This window comes from Mobula birostris, chromosome 2 (genome assembly GCF_030028105.1).
Source record: "Mobula birostris isolate sMobBir1 chromosome 2, sMobBir1.hap1, whole genome shotgun sequence".
NCBI lineage: Eukaryota > Metazoa > Chordata > Chondrichthyes > Myliobatiformes > Myliobatidae > Mobula > Mobula birostris.
In genome coordinates this window covers 218,550,257-218,566,657 of record NC_092371.1, presented here as the reverse complement: position 1 = coordinate 218,566,657, position 16,401 = coordinate 218,550,257, and positions in this window count along the sequence as shown.

Below are 16,401 nucleotides of genomic sequence, written 5' to 3'. Positions count from 1 at the left end.
TACATTATATTGTTCACTTATAGTTCCATACATGATTTATGGTGTAGAGGTATGGGGAAATACATACAAAACAAATACAAACTCAATTTTTCTACTCCAAAAGAAGGTCATACGAATTGTAAATAAGACAAGTTATTATGAGCCAACCAATCCATTATTTATTCAGCTAAACACTTTAAAATTCAGAGATTTTGTAGATTTTGAAATAATACAAATTATGTATAAAGTAAAAAATGGACAGCTACCTCAAAGTATCCAAAGGTTGTTTAAATATGAGAAAGTAAACATGATTTGAGAGGAACATGTATATTTCAAAAAAAAGGATACGAAATGTAAAAAATCATTGTATTTCAGTCAGAGGGGTGAATCTATGGAACAGTTGTAGTGAGAGTTTAGAAACATGCACCACACTTAACAAGTTTAAAAAATTATTTAAAAATAATTTAATGAACAACTATAAAACACATGATTTAAAATGAATGGGAGTAATGTAAATAAATGATACTTGGAATTGGATGTTGTGTTAAAAGATTATGAAAATTTTTGTTTTGATGTGATGATTGATGCCAAATATGTTGTTGTATAAGTAAGAGGGGTAGGCGTAATAAGCTGTAGCTTCAGCCTACACCCTTTCGGTCTGTTTTAAAGAATGTCAATTTTTTTTGTTGTAATTTTGTCCTATGAAATCATCGTTGAAATGTTCCTGACATCGAGTCCGAAATCGAGGAAAGACCTGAGGTTTGATCAATCTAGATGCTAGGCAGATTTGGAAAGGTTTGGGTTCAGGCCGAAACATGGTAGCAAGGTCCAGGCCCAGAGCATATCAAAGTGACAGGACCCAGGTCCTAGAGCGAGGAACAGCCCAATGTTTCGATGATTTAAACGCTGGGCCAGGTTAAAAAGGCAGGGTGTTGGGACCAGAGGTGAGGCTTGGGCCAGTTCTGCTCGTTGCTCCATGAAATGTACTCCACTCTGCGCTGAACTGAGGGTGTGGTCTGCTCCAGCTGCAGTGAGGCCTGGCTTCATGTCTGTGGACTCACTTTTGTTCCAAATGCAATTTGCTTACTTTTCTTGCTTGCACGATTTCTTTTTTTTCTCAGCACATTGGGTGTTTGACAGTCTTTTTTTACAGGTTCTTTTGGGTTTCTTTGTTTTGTGACTGCCTTTAAGGAGGCAAATTTCAAGGTTGTATATTGTATACATAAAAAAAAAGGAAATTGCCTTTTAAACTCACCAGGGAGCATAGGCCATCAACTTTTTTTTTGCTGTTGATGTTTCTGTAGCAGGCAATTTCTTTTTTATGAGGTCGAGTTACTAGCTCGACGCTGAACCCAGCATGGATGGAAAGCATGGATGGAAAGCATGCCAAGGGAGCCGGCTGGATTCGAACTCAGGAGCCTTCACTCCGAAGTCCGGCACTGATGCCACTACGCCACCAGCCGGTCTATTGTATACACACTTTGATAATAAATGTACACTTGAACTTTTTGAGCGCAAGGTTGTTGCAGTACCACTCAACCAGCTGATCTATCTCACTCCTGTATGCCTCCTCATAACCATCTGAGATTCTGCCAACAGCAGTTGTGTCATCGGCAGGTTTATAGACGGCACTTGCACTGTGCCTAGTGACACAGTTGCGGGTTGCAAAGAGTGGTGTAGCAGGCGAAGAATGTATCCTTGAGGTGCACCAATTTTGATTGCTGGGGAAGAGGAGATGTTATTTCCAACCACAATCATCAATGTTTTCAACTACTTTTATGAACTCAGCCCTCCCTATCCACGTCGTTTCCCCCAGCCATACAATCCTCCAATAACCCTCCAACAGTCCCAAATTTAATTGCCTCAGTGTTGTCAGTGAAATACAAGAAGTAAGATGAGCACACTTGCACCATACAAATCTAACAAAAATGGGAATTGGGACAAAGAAAAAGTAGTTTTAGGTGGAGAATCAGCATGAACTTGGTGCTGCCTTTGGCCACAGACTCTGTAGCAGCTTCCGCATTAATTTCCAGGGTCCTTTTCTCATTCAGCTGGGCCTAGGGACAGCCATTTTGTTATGGGACACTTCCTTCTGCAGAAATGGAGATGCCAGTTTTCCTAAGCAATGTGTTTGCCATGATGAAATAGAACAGTGATGATATGAAATGTGCAGTAAATGTTGGCGTAGTGATAAATGTGCTAAGATTAAGATTCAAAAAGTAGGAATCATGAATGATCATAATTAATAATAATAAATGATAAGTTCCTGGGTGTCAATATCTCTGAAGATCTATTCTGGGCTCAACATGGGATATTGAGGAGACTTGGTATACCACCTAAGACTCTAGCAAATTTCTACGGATTTACCGTGGCCAGTATTTTAACTGGTTGCATCACCGCCTGGTATAGAGGAGCAGAAAAAGCTGTAAAAAGTTGCAAGCTCAGCATGGGCACTAGCCTCGCCAGCATCCAGGGCATCTTCAAAATGTGATTCCTCAAAAAGGCGGCATCCATCGCTGAGGACCCCCGTCACCCAGGACATGACCTCTTCTCATTGTTCATTTCTCATCAAGGATGATGTTCAGGAGCCTGAAGACATTAGATTAGATTATGAGGACACTCAGTCCTTGTTTATTGTCATTTAGAAATGCATGCATTAAGAAATGATACAATGTTCCTCCAGAATGATATCACAAGAAAACACAGGACAAACCAAGACTAAAACTGACAAAACCACATAATTATAACATATAGTGACAACAACGCAAAGCAATGCTGTAATTTGATAAAGAGCAGACCATGGGAACGGTAAAAAAAATCTCAAAGTTCTGATCGACTCCCGATAGTCCCCGATAGCGGGCAGCAGAAGGGAGAAACTCTCTCTCCCATAAACCTCCAGGCACCGACAACTGTTGATGCATTGGAAGCACCCAACCACAGCCGACTCTGAGTCCGTCCGAAAACTTTGAGCCTCCGACCAGCCCTTCGACACCGAGCACTGAGCACCATCTCTGCTGAGCACTTTGACCCTGTCCCGGCCGCCAAGCAACAAGCAAAGCCGAGGATTCAGGGCCTTCCCCTCCGGAGATTCAGGATCACACCATAACAGTGGCAGTGAAAAAGGCATTTCAGAAGTTTCTCCAGATGTTCCTCCGTTCTCTCACGTCTGTCTCCATCAAACCAGAATTGTGCACGGCACCCTACTTGACAGATTACGGATATCATTCACCGGAGTGGCCGCGCACACTGCATCGCGCCGCCATCTCCTACTCCTCCTCCGAGATGTACTCAAGTTTCAGGAACATCAAATTTCACAACATGCGCCAGTGACATTCAACCTGATTCTGAATTATCGGTATTGGTACTGGTTTATTGTTGTCACATGTGCCAAGCTAAAGCGAAAAGCTTGTCTTGCATACTGTTTACACAGATCAAGTCATTACACAGTAAGATGAGCAGGGAAAGGTAAACTAATAACAATGCAGAATAAGGTGTAAAAACTACTGGAGAAGTGCAGTGCAGATAAACAATGAAGTGCAAGATCAAAAAGAGGGATTGTAGATTCTGAAGCCAAAGGTCCATCTTATTGTGCAAAAGGTCCATTCAACAGTCTGATAACAGTGGAATGGAAGCTGTCCTGGAGCCTGGTGGTACATGCTTTGAAGCTTTTGTACCTTCAGCCTGAAGGGAGAAGGAGAACAGAGAATGTCCAGGGTGGGTGGGGTCTTTGATTATACTGTCTGCTCTACTGAAGCAGCAAGAAGTATAGATGGAGTCCATAGAGGGATGTTAGTTCCTGTGATGTGCTGAGCTGTGTCCACAACTCTGCAGTTTCTTGTGGTCACATGCAGAGCAGATGCCATACCAAGCCTTTAAGCATCCAGACAGAATGCTTTCTCTGGTGCATTGATAAAAATTGGTAAGAGTCGATGGGGGCATACCAAATTGCTCTAGCCTCCTGAGGAAGTAGAGGCATTGATGAACTTTCTTGTCCATGGTATCAATGTGGTTGGACCAGGACAGGCTGACACCTTCTTGGCCATGGCATCAAAATGGTTAGACCAGGGTAGGCTGATTACAGGCACAGACAGACCATTATTGATTAGAAATGGTGAACGAGAGGCCATTTATGCTTCATGCGAGTAAGGAATTTCACCGCAGATTGGTGTATGTGGCAACATGCTAAAACAATCTAACCTAGTCTGACCAGTTGGATGATGGGATTCATTGATGTGTTCACAAGCCTTGACCACATGGATGATGTGAATAACTTCTGTGAGCACCGAAGGCAGGCCTGGGAAAACCCCCTCCTGGTGTGACCTTCTTGAATGTTATCTTTAACTACTGCTTTACTAAAAATCTTGATTGTCTCCCAGTCCCTCTCCACACTAACTGCATGACTATAAGTCAGGGTGCTCATTTTAGTCCACTGTATGTTATGGCTCATCCATTGACTTGCAGCACTAGCAGGAGACAATGGATACCATCCCTTTGAAAGATGTAGACAGGACGTCTACCAGCATCTGTTAGGTTTAGCTTCTGCTTGTCACTCCTAATTTATCCCCAGTGAATATAGACTAATGCACTGAACAGCATGGTTGCCACTGCTTAACTCTCTCCTATTATAAATGAGGTGCAAATACAAATTTCAGGTGCAGCCTACACTGAGTCATTCCGTACAAGGGTCCTCATGCATTTTGTCTGCAGAGGGTGTTCTGCAGTTCAATCAAATTTCCAGGACCTTTGGTTTGTGGAGCAAAAGTAGTCAAATTTACTTGACAATCTGGAGATGGTCAAATTTACTTGACCATCGGGTCCATTGAAGATTCTCTCCCACTCGTGAGCACCTGGACTTTGCACTTACTGGTAAAAGTCAGATATCAGTATTGGCCTGAAAAAATGCTGCCCATAACAATATTGCCATTTATATATCATGCGTCTCACCTTTCCTGGCTGCTTCTTTCAGCGATCCCTGAATTTAATCCTAGCCTAATCACAGGACAACTTGCAATGAGAAATTAACCTACTGACTGGTACATCTTCGGACTGTGGTAGGAAACCAGAGCACCCAGAAGAAACCTACTTGGTCACAGAGAGAACATATGCACTCCCTACAGGCAGTGGCAGGAATTGAACCTGAGTTACTGGCACTGTGAAGCATTGTGCAAACCTCTATGCTACCATGCCATGTTTCACAGGCAGGAAGACAGGAGGTAACGGGCTTTGTTTCGTTGCATTCATGGGTATTCATGTATGGTTGAATGATAATTAAATTTGAAGTTGAAAATGAACAATAGTTTTACTAACATTTTAAATGTTCTAAAAGAGGTAGGTTAAAAATTGGGACATGCAGATAAGGTTTCTGTGGAAGTTGAAAAATAAAAGCTTTTTTTAAAAATATTTCAATATATATTTTGGAATATTTGCCTGAGTAAATAGCAATACCTAGATATTAAATTGGTTTTTGAGAGCTTAAGATTTTACTGAACTCAAACAATGGCTTACTGGAGCATGAAAAACATACCAACGTTTCTTTCTGCAAAGCTGAACATTTTTAATGTCGTTTTAAAGAAAGAACATTTCATAAATAGTTTTTGTTCATTTACTCAAGAGCAGGGACTACTGACAGTAACCTCTGGATTTCTGTATTTAATTGTACATATGTATGCTCCTTAAGCTTGCATAAGTTTAATGGTGTAATGAAGGGTAATGCTGACAGTTTTGCTGTTATATGGATCAAGAACACATGAAATACAGGAGCTAAAACATATGAGATAAGACAGGCAGTAAGTAGCTCAAAACATAATCTTGTGGTCTCTGATTGTGAGTCCTAGGGTCAAAATTGGTGACTTTGTAATCTGCAAGGTATAACTACAGTTATGTTGTCCTCTTCAGAATGCATCGTTCTATTCCAAATCGTCAAATAAATTTGAAGTTTGGGATTTTTTCCCTGCAAATGATGACATGCAAACAAAAAATCCACACAAAATACAGTAAATTTAAGTGTTCAATTTGAGAATGCAGATGTAGCCAACATATATTAAACATTATTTTCAATTTTGGAAATTCAAACATATTTTCATCACAAGCAAACACATCAGGATAAAATTCAAAGCTTTCCATTGACTTATAAATGTCATTTTACCCTACAATCTGACATACTATCACAGATGATATTTTGGAAGGTTTATTCTTATCCAGTTAAATCTTCAGATTAATATCTGTTCCTGGTAAAATCAATTCAATAAGCACTAAATTCATTCACTTGCTTCTAAGTTTCCAGTAACTCCGACTCTTTCCTAATACCATGAAAGAAGGTGGTGGAGAGTGGGCTTTAGGGCGATCACAGAGAGTAGGAAGGGGATAGATAGAATGGTGAATTGTCTACTTCATTCATCTAAAATTAATATGCTGATCTAAATTTGGCAGTTCCTACTGGGGGAAAAACACTTGCATCTTGGACTAGGTACAAGAGATCAAATAGCTACTCCTAGTTCTTACATCTTTTCATAATCACAGGGTATTTGAAAGTCTGAATTGCTATTGTTGGAAGCATCGTCTGCTGAAATGTAGGAGACGGCCCAATCATTTTGCACTATAAACTCCCACAATTAGTAGTGCTATCCTAAACAGATAATTTATTTTAGTAATGTTATTTGGGGGAAAAATACAATTTGGCCAAATCAAACTATTTAGTTCATAGATCGGAGACAGATACAAGAGCATAGTAAGAAATAGGGGAAGGACTAGGCCTTCTCCAACCTGCTCCACCATTCAATATCATGGCTAATCTGGCTGTAGGCTCAGATCCCCCTGCCCACTTTTTCTGCAAAACCCTAAGTTCCTGTGCTCTGCAAAAATCTAACAGTATCTTAAATATATTTAATGAGATAACCTCTGTCGCTTCCCTGTGCAGAGAGTTCCATACATGAATCTGATGCTAAATCTTCTAGTTCCAGTCACACTTGCTATTGCAAAAAACCTTCCTGCCTTACCTTTCCATTTCATTATTTTATATGTTTCTACAAGATCACCTCTGATTCTTCTGAATTCCAGTGAATATAATCCCACGCGATTCAACCTCTCCTCATAGGCTTATCTCTTCATCTAAGTTCAAAAGATTTCTGAAGTAAATTTTATTATTAAATTACATATATGTCACCATATACAACCCTGAGATTCATTTTTCTGTGGGCATACTCAGCAAATCTATAGAATAATAACTATAGCAGGATCAATGAAAGATCAGGCAGAGTGCAGAAGACAACACACTGTGCAAATGCAAATGTGAATAAATAGCGATAAATAATGAGAACATGAGATGACATGATAGAGTCCTTAAGGTGAAATCTTTGGTTGTGGGAACATCTCAATGGATGGGCAAATGAGTGTGGTTAACCCCTTTGTTCAAGAGCATGATGGTTGTGGGGTAGTAACTGTTCTTAAACCTGGTGGTGCAAGTCCTGAGGCTCTTGTACCTTCTACCTGATGGCAGCAGCAAGAAAAGAGCATGGCCTGGGTGGTGGGGATATCTGGTGTCGGATGCTGCTTTCCTATGACAGTGTTTCATGAAGGTGTGCTCATTGGCTGGGAAGGCTTTGCCCCTGATGTACTGGGCCGAATCCAGTATGTTTTGTAGAATTTTCCATTCAAAGGTATTGGTGTTTCCATACCAGGCCATGATGCAGCCAGTCAATATACTCTCCACTACACATCTACAGAAGTTCATGAAAGTTTTAGATGTCATGCTGAATCTCTGCAGACTCTGAAGGAAGTAGAGCCACTGCTGTGCTTTCCTGGCAATTGCACGTACATGTTGAGTCCAGGCCAGGTGCTCTGAAGTAGTGACACCCAGTAATTTAAAGTTGCTAACCCTCTCCACCTCTCATCCTCCGATAAGGACTGGCTCCTGGACCTCTGGTTTCCCTCTCCTTAAGTCTACAACCAGTTCCTTGGTCTTGCAAGAGGTTGCAGTTATGACACGGCTCTGCCAAATTTCCTATCTCCCTCCTGTATGCTAATTCATCACCACCTTTGATTCAGCCCACAACAATGGTGTTACCTGGAATATGGTATTGGAGCTGTGCTTAGCCATACAGACATAAGTGTAAAGCGAGTAGAACAGGGGGCTAAGCACACAGCCCTGTGGTGCACCTGTGCTGATGGAGATCATGGAGGAGATGCTGTTGCCAATCCAAACTGACTGGGGTCTACAAGTGAGGAAATGCACGATCTAATTGCACGGGGAGAGGTATTGAGGCCAAGGTCATGGAGCTTATTGATTAATTTTGAGGGGATGATGGAATTAAATGTTGAGCTGCAATCGATAAAGTAATCTCCAGAATCAATCAGGTGAACCCCCTCTGCATCACGTGCAGTGTATCTTTACTCAAGTAAGGAGACTGGAACTGCACACTGTATTCCAGGTGTGGCTTCACCAGTACCTGTATATTAGCAACATAACCTCCCTACTCTTAAACTCTAGCAATGAAGGCCAACATTCCATTTACCTTCTTGATAACCTGTTGCACTTGCAAACCAACCTTTTACAATTTATGTACGAATGCTCCCAAGTCCCTCTACACAACATGTGCAATCTTTCACTATTTAAATAATAATCTGATATTTTATTTTTCTTTCCAAAGTGGATGACCTTATATCGACCAACTTTGTACTCCAGCTGGCAGAAACCTGCTATTTATCTACATAGAGTAATATAAAAGTACAGCACAGGAACAGGCACTTTGGCACATGCCAAATCCATTTAAACTGCCTACTCCCATCAACCTGCACTGGGACAATGGCCCTCCATTCCCCTATCATCCAGGTACCTATCCAAACTTTGCTTAAGTGCAGAAATTGAGCTCTCATGCACCATTTCTGCTGACAACACTTTCCATGCTCACATGGCCCTCTGAGTGAAGGAGTTTCCCCTCATGTTCCCCTTAAACTTTTAACCTTTCACACTTAACCTATGACCTCTGGTTGTAGTCCCACCCAGCATCAATGGAGAAACCCTGCTTGCATTTACCCTGTCTATACCCCTCATAATTTTGCATACCTCTATCAAATCTCCTCTCAAACTCCTACATTCTATGGAATAAAGCCCTAACATATTCAATGTTACCTTACAACTTAGGTACTCTGTATTCTTTCTACTTTACTTACATCTTTTCTGTTGGTGGGTGACCAGAACTCCAAATTAGGCCTCACCAATGTCTTATACAACTTCAACCTAACATCCCATCTCCTGTACTCAATACATTGATTTATGAAGCCAATATGCCAAAAGCTTTCTTTATGACTCTATCTACCTGTGATGCCACTTTCAATGAATTATGGACCTGCATTCCCAGATCCCTTTGTTTTACCACACTCCTCAGTGCCCTACCTTTCACTGTGTAAAACCTACCCTGGTTGGTCCTACTGAAGTGCAACACCTCACACTTGTCTGCATTAAATTCCATCTGCCATTTTCAGCCCACTTTTCCACCTGATCCAGATCCCTCTGCATGATAGCCTTTCTCACTGGTGTCATCTGCAAATCTGTTGATCCAGATTGTTGATAAAGATGACAAACAGCAATGGACCCATTGATCCCTGTGGCACCCCACCTAGTCTCAGGACTCCAGTTAGAGAAGCAACCTTCTGCTACCACTCTCTGGCTTCTCCCACAAAGCCAGTCTAATCCAGTTTACTACCTCATCTTGAATGTCGAGCAACTGAACCTTCTTGACCAACCTCCCATGTGAGACCTTTGTCAAATGCCATGTTGACAACATCCACTGCCTTGGCTTCATCCACTTTGCTGATAACTTCCTTAAAAAAACATTATGAGATTGGTTAGACATGAACTATCACACACAAAGCAATGCTGACTATCCTTAATAAGTTCATGTCTATCCAAATACGGTCCCTTAGAATACCTTCCAATAATTTTCCCACAACTTTTGTCAGACTTGCCGGCCTATAATTTCTAGGTTTATGTTCCGAGCCTTTCATGAGCAGTGGAACAGCAGTGGAACAACAGTGGCTGTCCTCCAGTCTTCTCGTACCTCTTCTCTGGATGAGGATGATTTAAGTATCTCTGTTAGGGACCCTCACTCGCATCTCCTCCATTTCCCATACCTCTGCACTCACACCACCTTCACACTGTCATAATAGTGATGGAGTCTATCTTGTCCTTACCTACCATCCCATCAGCTTCCACATCCAACACATTATCCTCTGCAACTTTTGCCATCTACAAAGGGACCCTATGACTAAACATACCTTTACCTCCGCCCCACTCCTTCGCTTTCTGCAGGGATCGCTCCCTCCGTGATTCCCTTGTCTATTCGTCCCTCCCCACTAATCTCCCTCCCTCCCTGCAAGCAGCCTAAAGGCCACATCTACTCATACACCTTCTCCCTCACCTCCATTCAGGGTCCAAACAGTCCTTCTACGTGAGGCAACACTTCACCTGTGGACCTGCTGGGGTTGTCTATTGTCTCCTGACACGGCCTCCTCTACGTTGGTGAGACCATCGTAAATTGAGGGACCGCTTTGTCGAGCACGTTTGCTCATTCATCACGTGGGACTTCCTGGTGGGCAAACATTTTAATTCCCATTCCTATTCCTGTTCCAACATGTCAATCCATGGTCTCCTCTTGTACCAAGATGAAGCCACCCTCAGGGTGGAGGAGCAACACCTTATAGCTTAGTACCCTCCCACCTGATGGCATGAACATCGATTTTCCTTCTGGTGAACAAAATTTCCCCTCCCCCCCAACAATCCTTTATTCCCTACTCCGACCTTTTACCTTTTCTCACCTGTCTATTCCTTCCCCCTGCGTCCCCTCCTCCTTCCCTTTCTTCTATTGTTCACTCTCCCCTCCTATCAGATTCTTTCTTCTCCAGCTTTGATCTTTCCCACACACCTGGCTTCACCTATCATCTTCCAGCTAGCATCTTTCCCCTCCTCCCACCTTTTAATTCAGGCACCTGCCCCTTTCCCTCTCAGTCCTGATGAAGGGTCTCGGCCTGAAACGTTGACTGTTTACTCTTTTCCATAGATGCTGCCTGACCTGCTGAGTTCCTCCAGCATTTTGTGCGTGTTGCTTTGGATTTCCAGCTTCTGCAGATCCTCTCGTGTTTGTAATCAAATGTCATCCATTTCAAGTATCATTCAGGCTGTACCCTTGCTACTTTCACTAAGCTCGTGGGGCATAAATATGAGGTAAACCCTGACTCTGAAAAGAAGTACGGACAGATGTTCTTCAGGGGATTCACTGAAGTGCTCCACCAGCTCTGATTCAAACATGAATTGCATTTATTCTCCAGCCTTTTTTAACAACTGAACTCAAATCACTTTGTGCTGAAATTGCATTGTACAAATGCACTCTCGAGCATGTTCAGCACAGTGTCATGTTATTAGGAATTGTTTGAACTTTTAGCCTTCACAGAATACAGAGCCAAAGCCTTTAGTAAATGCCATTTCATATTGAGCTGGTCACAGCATACAGAATTTGTAGATGTGCAACTCAAATTAATTATCATGGGAAATTTCAAACCAACTTCTCTTCTTTATCTCCAGTTTTGAGCTATATTCCTCCCTTTGGCATTGAGAGGATGCTGTAGTTTATTTAATAATAAGTCAGTTGTGATGGAGAAAACAAGTCTTAAAGATTAAAGTACATGCACCATGTTTAATGATAATAATTGGGACTCTCAGGGGAGTTTTTACAGGTCCAGGTGGAACGTTTATGTTATAGTATGTAATGATTGAATCATTCAAAATAATAGAGCAGGGTGTGTGTGTGTTTCTCAGGGTTGCAATGAACAGTCATTGGGAAAAATGAACTGAAAGTCAAAGCAAGATACTGAAATTCTGAAATAAAAGAGAACAGAAAATGTTGGAAGCACTTAGAGGGTCAAAAATCATCTAGAGTTCAAAGTTCAAAGTACATTTATTATCAAAGTATGTATACTATATATAACCTTGAGATTTGTCTCCTTACAGGAAGCCACGAAACAAAGAAACCCAAAAGAACACATTTAAAAAAGAAGCCCGTCAAACACCGCATGTGCAGAAAAGGAACAAATCATGCAAACAGTAAAAGCAAGCAAATAACATTCAGGACTGAAGGTCATGAAGTGTCCACAGCCACAAAGCCAGTCTCAGCTGATCCACGAGCCCATTAGTTGCAGGCCACAGCCTCAGTCCTATGCAGAGATGAGCGAGCTGAACAAATTGAAAAGGGGCCAGTGTTCAGTGTTTAAATTGGCCAAAATACAGGTCGTTTCTCCTTTCGGACCTGGACCCTGCCACGTCGATACTCTCTTGGGCCCAGGACCCATTGCCTCGATTTGGCCCATACCCAACCTTTCCAATCTGGCCCAGCACTTAAATCGGTCAAACGTCAGCTTATTTCTTGCTCTTGGGCCTGGGCATCGCTGCCTCAACTCTGCCTTGTCTCAGTTCTGCCACTTCAAATTGGCTCCAATCTGCTACAGGTATGGCCAAACATCGGTTTGTTCCTTGCTGTTGGACTCAGGCCTCACCATCTCAATTTGGCCCATACATACAAATCTGCAACTATGCTGCGCCTTCAAAACTTCCGTTCACACTGCAAAAATGCCAAGACATGCAGGCTGAACGCTGAAATGGAAGTTACAGGCTATTGATTGCAATGATTGTTTTTGAGAAAAAGTGTGATTCATAAGTAGTTAGTAGTTTTGTTTGCTGCCAGCAGATCATCACTGTACTTCACCAGAGCCATCTTAAACCAGAAAAAGAAATCTAGAGAAAGACAGTTAATATTACATGCTCTTGTATGTTCTGACTGCCATTTCATAGCTTTTCTGAACAAATCCCCATGTTCTCCCTACTATCTGCCTCCATTAACAGCTTACCTCCATAGCAACACTGACCTCACCCTATCAGACTGATTCCCTTTGTCCTGTCCATTCCCGCCAACTTCCTTGCAGCTGAATACTGACTTGTCTTCTCTCCTTTCCATTTCTGGTAAAGGGTTTTAGATGTGCCTTGTTTCTCTTTTAGCCAGAGTGGTGAATCTGTGGAATTCTTTGCCACAGGCAGCTGTGGAGGCCAAGTCTTTATGTATATTTAAGGCAGAGGTTGATAAGATTGTTGACTGGTCAGGGCATGAAGGGATACGGGGTGGGGGGGGGGAAGGCAGGGGATTGGGGCTAAGATGGATCAGACATGATGAAATGGCACAGCAGACTTGATGGTTCAAATGGCCTAATTCTGCTCCTATATCTTATGGTCTTATAATCTAAAATTAATGGATACGAATAAAAAAAGTTTAATCCTGTTAAGTTTGCCTTTGCCCGCGTAAGTCGCTGATAGTGACGGAGGGAACCATGTGAGGTGCCAACAAGGTATATTGACAACATGCTTGCAAAAGAGCAAAAATATATATTTGACAGAACTAAGTAATAGCTAAGCAATTCTCACAACCAGCTGGTCGAATTCAGTCTTGCACTTCTGACATATAGTTTTGAACTGCGGTGAGTGAAGGATGATGATTAGGATTGTTGGAAGTCAATCCTGTCACCACAGGACAATGCCACAGGACTTCCACAGGGCAGAGTCCTATCCTAACCATCTTCAACTGCTTCCTTGAGGAGGAAGAGGCTCCATGCACACTGCCAACCTCATTGATGGCAGAACCTAGCATGTGAGTGCTAAATTTGTCTGGAATTGCAGAGTGGATGAACCATCTTGACTTCCTCCTGAAAACCCCACCATTGAACAGACATGAACCAAAGAGCAGAATATCAGAAAGGAGCTGAGACAAACTGCTCATAAGATCAAGGGAGCATTTGACCCAGTGTGACTTCAAAAGCTCTGGTAAAACTACATTTCTATGGACATTAAGGATAAAACACTCCAATGGTAGGAATCGTACTAGAAGGATGATGATTGTAGTTGGACAACATGGCGGGAATTCTACTGACCAGAGTCCTATGCCTAACCATTTTCAGTTGCTTCATCAGTGACTTTCCTTCCAACATTGGGTTAGAAATTCATTTCCATTCATAACTCCTGAGTAATCCACGATTGAGCATGAATGCCACAAAAATCCTAAGGTCAAAGATCCCTGAATTGTGGCTGAAGGATGGTTGTAGTTGGGAGCTGAATGTCCAAGGTTACATACTATATTGGAGGGATAGGAAGGTAGGCAGGGGGGATGATGTGGCTCTACTGGTAAAGAATGGCATCAAATCAGTAGACAGATGTGACATAGGATGGGAAGATGTTGAACCCTTGTGGGTTCAGTTAAGAAACTGCAAAGGTAAAAGGACGTTGATGGCAGTTATATACAGGCCTCCCAACAGTGGCTGGGAGGTGGACCACAGATTACAACGGGAAGTAGAAAAAGCAAGTTAAAAGGGTAATGTTATGGTAGTCATGGGAGATTTTAACATGCAGGTCAATTGGGAAATCAGATTGGTAATGGATCTCAAGAGAGTGAGTTTGTTGCATACCTATGAGATAGCTTTTCAGAGCAGTTTGTAATTGAGCCTACTAAGGGATCAGCTATACTGTATTGGGTGTTATGTAAGGAACTGGAGGTAATTAGGGAGCTTAAGTTAAAAGAACCCTCAGGAACCAGTGATCACAATATAATTGTGTTCAACTTTAAATTGAAATTGAAAAAAGTAAAGTCTGATGTAGCAGTATTTCAGTGGAGTAAGGGAAATTACAGTGCTATGAGAGAGGTGTTGGCCAAAGTAAATTGGAAGGGGCTGCTGGCAGGGATGTCAGCAGAGCAGCAATGGTGTGCATTTCTGGGGAAAATGAGCAAGGTGCAGGACATGTGTATTCCAAAAATGAAGAAATACTCAAATGGTAAAATAGTACAACCGTGGGTGACAAGGGAAGTCAAAGCTATTGTAAAAGCAAAAGAAAGGGCACACAACAAAACAAAAATTGGTGGTGAGATAGAGGATTGGGAAGTTTTTAAAAACCTACAGAGAGCAACTAAAATAATCGTTAGAAGCGAAAAGATGAAATATGATAGCAAGCTAGCAAATAATATCAAAGTGGATAGTAAAAGTTTTTTCAACTACGTTATAAAATAAAGAGAGATGAGAGTGGATATAGGACCGCTAGAAAATGAGGCATTAGAAATAATAACAGGGGAAAAGGAGAAGGCTGATGAACTAAATGAGTATTTTGCATCAGTCTTCGCTGTGGAAGACACTAGCAGTATGCCTGATGTTGTAGTGTGTGAAGGAAGAGAAGTGGGCACAGTTACTATCACAAGAGAGAAGGTGCTCAAAAAGCTGAAAGACCTAAAGGTACATAAGTCACCTGGACCAGATGAACTGTACCCTAGGGTTCTGAAAGAAGAAGTGTTAGAGATTGTGATGGCAATAGAAGTAATCTTTCAAGAATCATTGGACTCTGGCATAGTGCCAGAGCACTAGAAAATTGCAAATGTTACTGCACTGTTTATGAAAGGAGGAAGGCAGCAGAAAGAAAATCATAGACCAGTTAGCCTGACCTCACTGGTTGGAAAGATGTTGGAGTCAGTTTTTAAAAATGAGGTGATGGAGTACTTGGTGACATAGGATGAGATAGTACAAAATCAGAATGGTTTCCTTCAGGGAAAATCCTGCCTGATGAACCTGTTGGAATTCTTTGAGGAGATTACAAGTAGGATAGATAAAGGGGAGGCAGTGGATGTTGTATATTTACACTTTCAGAAGGCCTTGGTCAAGGTGCCACACATGAGACTGCTCACCAAGTTAACAGCCCATGGTATTACAGGAAAGCCACTAACATGGTTAGAGCATTGGTGGATTGGTAGGAGGCAGCGAGTGGGAATAAAAGGATCCTTTTCTGGTTGTCTGCCAGTGACTAGTGGTGTTTCGCAGGGGTCGGTGTTGGGACCACTTCTTTTTATACTGTATATAAATACCTTAGATGATGGAATAAATGGCTTTGTTGTCAAGTTTACAGATGATATGAAGATTGGTGGAGGGGCAGGTAGTGTTGAGAAAACTGGTAGGATGCAGAAGGACTTAGACAGATTAGGAGAATAGGCAAGAAAATGCCAAATGGAATACAATGTTGGAAAATGCATGGTCATGCACTTTGGTAGCAGAAATAAATGTGTGGACTATTTTTTAAATGGGGAGAAAATCCAGGAATCTGAGATGCAGAGGGACTTGGGAGTACTTGTGCAGAACACCCTGATGGTTAGTTTGCAGGTTGAGTCTGTGGTGAGGAAGGCAAATGCCATGTTAGCATTCATTTCAAGAGGTCTAGAATACAAGAGCAAGGCTGTGATGCTGAGGCTTTATAAAGCACTGGTGAGGCCTCATCTTGAGTACTGTGAACAGTTTTGGGCCCTTCATCTTAGACGAGATGTGTTGGCATTGGAGAGGGTCCAGAGAAGGTTCACA